The sequence below is a fragment of the Euprymna scolopes genome, chromosome 42 (assembly GCF_053919585.1).
Source record: "Euprymna scolopes isolate OS-2025 chromosome 42, ASM5391958v1, whole genome shotgun sequence".
In the NCBI taxonomy this organism is placed as follows: Eukaryota; Metazoa; Mollusca; class Cephalopoda; order Sepiida; family Sepiolidae; genus Euprymna; species Euprymna scolopes.
Window position 1 is genome coordinate 17,207,206 of NC_136523.1, and position 4,956 is coordinate 17,212,161.

Genomic DNA, 4,956 nt, shown 5'->3' on the forward strand with positions numbered 1-4,956 from the left:
ATGTGCTGAAGAGTGTGGTGATTCCCTGATGCAATCAGGTGACCTCTGGAAGACTCTGGGTGTGGCAGCAGGGTTTGGTGCCGGCCCACAAGTCCAAAGAGACCCAGGCTTGAACCCGCTGGACAACTTTGTTTGGTCATATATCACCAACATGACCTCCCACAACATCAGAGCCAGCCTGATCGCCGCCACAAAATCATTCATAAAATTATAAAATTCACAATCTTTTGTGTCATCCAATCGCTGTTATTACATGCGAATTTCATTTGACAGTTGACTTGCCCGCCAAGTTTCAGTCATAAATATCCAACAGTCTTTTTTCTTTTTATCACATGTTAATGATATGCAATGGCACTTTTGTGATTACATACATTTCTACTCACAGCATAAAAAAAAACAAAATGAAAACAGGTATGATAATTGGTTTCTTCCTACGTGCATTCAGTAGAAGGTATAACCATGAATAAGCTTCACACTCACCGACTCTCAATCTCCCTGTAACTCTTAACATCCAGCAAGACCATTTTTATTTTTCTTCAAAAAAAAAAAAACATGAAATTGTTAAAAAATTCACAACCCTTTTATCATAGTTGGTATAAATAAACTTCAGTTAAGATCTGACTTGTCCACCAATATTCAGTCACAAATGTTCAACAGTCTTTGTCATATCACAAACAATGATTTTGGGGCACTTTAATGATCGTCTCATTAGTAGAAAGTGTGATCAGGAATTGGCTTTATACTCACCGGATTTTAATCTCCCTACAATACCAAGCAAAAAATTTGGATTTCTTTGTGCCTTATAGAGTGCCACACTTAATAAAATTTGCAACTCTTTCTCGTAGGCCAACCATAGTTTGTACAAATAAACTTCATTTGATGTCTGACTTGTCCACCAAGTGTCAGTTACGAATGTCCTACAGACTTTGTTTTATTATCATTTAATGATATGAGGGGGGCACTTTGGTGATCGTCTCATTAGTAGAACGTTTTGTTCGGAAACTGGCTTCATGCTCATCGGATTTTGACCTCCCAACGCATGGATTTGTTGATATCAAGCGAAAAACAACATTTGATGTCTGACTTATGAACCACGTTTCATTCATGAATGTTTTTTTTATTCATATTAAGAGGGATCACCACTTATCAAGGCCCAAAGGCCATTCGAAGATAAGGGTTAAGAATTTGTTTACATTAGATTTGCTCATGAAATTTTGATTTAGTTTTAGGCACAGAGAGAGAGAGAGAGAGAGTAAGAGGGAGAGAGAGAGTAGTGAAAATCGTTGGCAGTTGTTGTAGCTAGACGAGTTTTTGTTGCGAATGATCGACAGTCTTTGTTTAATCACCTTTTAATAATATGCGGGGGGCACTTTGATGCTCGTTTCATTAGGGATAAATGTTATCTAGAATGGGCTTCACACATAAACCTCCCAGAATTTTTTTTGAGCTGTTATTTATATATTTTTATGAAATTTCACACAAAAGCACTTTATGTGTCTGGCAGTGTTCTTAGATAGGTTTAGTGTTGGAATGTCTTCGATAAGTACCGATAATCAATAATCGAAATAATCAGATGAAAGTAGGAACAGGCGATTAGTTAACATCTTACACAGCCTAACATCACAAGTGAATGTGAGAGGTTTTATAACCACACAAGCTGAAAAGCTCGACATATGAAATCAACAGTAGGTTCTTTGATATGACAAGGGCGCGTTCGAAATGAATGTTTCTGTTTAAGGCACAGTTGTACTATGATACTTAACTTTTGCATTTTTGACGCATGCCCTCGTCTTTTGGAACACCCTGCATTCTATGGGTGACATTTTGGGGTTAGGAAGGAGTCACTCATGTGACCCCTTCCTAACCCCAAAATGTCACCCATAGAATGGTGAAAACTTTCTGCAATCTATTCATAGTTGGTACAAATAAACTTCACTTGATGCCTGCCTCACGGGTCCACCAATATTCAATCAAGAATGTCAAACAGTCTTTGTTTTATTACATTTTAATGATATTCTCCAAATGTGCACTTCTGTGTTGGTCAATACTTAAAGCTACTCCGAGGTCATTAAGAAGTTTCGGGTAGGTTCCAGGAGACCAAAAAGTGTCGCAAAGGATGGACAGGAGCTTCCTCAGGATGGGGGTGAGGGAATCTACTTACACTTCAAATACTTGAAATACAAGGATAGTTAAGTGATCGCCTCAGCAGTAGCAAATGTGATTCTGAATTGACTCCACATTCATCGGATGGTCATATCCCTAGAATTTTTGAATCTGCGAGATTATCTCAAATTTAATTTCTATCAAAACAACCACCGGATTATTCTTAAACGAAAATGGGAGGAAGTAAAAATCATAGGCAGAGAAGAATACCTAATATATATATATATATATATATATATATATATATATATATATATATATATATATATAGTAAGTTAAAAAATGTATATGGCGATTAAGCTACACTGAATATTCCGCGTTTCATCCAATCTAGGACTCTTCAGGCTGAAGAGTCCTAGAGTGGATAAAACGTGGAATATTTAACTTAATCGCCATATATATTTTATAACTTACTAACTAGCTTTATTGAACACTTTTGAAGTAAATACTTAAAGTTTACGCATAAATTTATACTTTCGTATATTAATTTTATGTGAGTAAATAAAGTAGTTATACATATATATATATATATATATATATATATATATATATATATATATATATATATATATATATATATAGCATTATTATAGCAATATTTCATTTTGGCTGTCTTTCAAATTTTTAAACTCCAATTTCTGATGGTTTGTTTTTCAACTTGGACTTCTGAGGTGAGCACCTGTTGTTGTTCATTTACCTGCAAATAATAACTTTCATTACACTGGACTTTTTTATTATATATATATATATATATATATATATATATATATATATATATATATATATATACGGTTGGTTGTTTCTTTGCCTTATTTTTATTTTAATGTTGAACTCTCAATGAACTGTTCGCATGAACTGTTTTCCATGTTTATATTCTTATGTTTTTTTTTAAGTTTTGTGACTAAAACCCATAAAACTTTTAGTCTCATCCTAAGCGATAACCAGCAAATACATAGAAATGCCAATTTTTAGCGCGACTTTCTGATTATTTTGCTAACAGTTTTTCCTTTGATGAGAAGAATTAGCATTCTTTGAAACTCTGCGGATTAAGGAGTTCCTAGCACACCAGTTTTGGAGTATTCTGCTGAATAATAAAAACTATTTGGAAATTTCTACTTTACAGGTCTGTTCTTACTATTATATATATATATATATATATATATATATATATATATATATATATATATATATAGGGTATTCTTATCTATATATATATATACATACATATATATATATATATAGGGTATTCTTATATATATATATACATACATATATATATATATAGGGTATTCTTATATATATATATACATACATATATATATATAGGGTATTCTTATATATATATATATATATATATATATATATATATATATATATATATACATACATATATATATAGGGTATTCTTATATATATATATATATATACATACATATATATATATATATATAGGGTATTCTTATATATATATATACATACATATATATATAGGGTATTCTTATATATATATATATATATATATATATATATATATATATAGGGTATTCTTATCTATCTATCTATCTATATATATATATATATATATATATATATATAGAGAGAGAGAGAGATAGAGAGTGAGAGAGAGAGAGAAATAAAAAAGAACAAACCAAATTATATGTTCATCAACATTTCGTCTTTATTACGAGACTTTCTCTGGATGAATAAGAAAACAAAACATTAGTACAAATATTTGAAAATATATTTTTGATGTAATGAAATGTATAACCTTGTTCCGTTTCAGAAACGGAAAAGTCGTTGGAAATTAAAAAAAAAAAAAAAAGGGGGCATAGCGTTGTGAAAGAGAGTGAGTTTTTTTTTTCATAACGTCATATAGCCGTTAATATATTAAAAAAAGATATGACGCAATTCATATTCTTTTTGGTACAAATATGTCCATTATAATTTGTGTATTTTTCTGTGTTAATTTATTGAATTAGATAACAATTTCTACGGGCAAAATTTCGGTCTTCCTATGGGCAACCCTTTTAGTGGAGTCTTAGTCTGCCTTTTCTTAGAATTTCTTGAATCTGGTCCTTTCAAATTTAGATTACTCCCAAACACAGAATATTTTAGATATATTGACATTTTAATTTTTCTTCCTGAAAACATGCACATAGATTACATTAAAAACAAATTAGACTCAGTTCACTTATGAAACAGAAAACAAGCACTCATTACCTTTTCTAGACATACTTATTATAAAATCCAATAATAAACTATCCTTCTAAGTTCACCGCAAAACTACACACAAAAATACATTTCCATTCACACCATAATAATAAAATAAAAACAGGTATGATAATTGGTTTCTTCCTACGTGCATTCAGAATTTGCACTTCAGAATATCTGGATGAAGAATTCAAATACCTGACGGATACTTTGAAAAGCTTGCAATATTCCACATATTTTATGTTAAATGCTAAGAAAAAATATTTTCCAGGATAAATAAGCAAAAATCATATACACGAGACATTTCTCTCATAACAGACATCTTCTTTTACCCCCCCCCCACACACAAATAATCCAATAATTTGCAACACATTGAACAAACTAGGAATTCCAATCATACAAACCACATTACAAACTATAAAACAAACATTAAAAACAACGAAACATCGCCAAAACAAACCAATTTCCAATGCAGGCATATACACTGTTCCTTGCCAAAATTGCCCTCATATATATGTTGGTGAAACCCAACGTAGATTAGAGAAAAGGCTCAATAAACATAAAAGAGATATAAGAAATAGC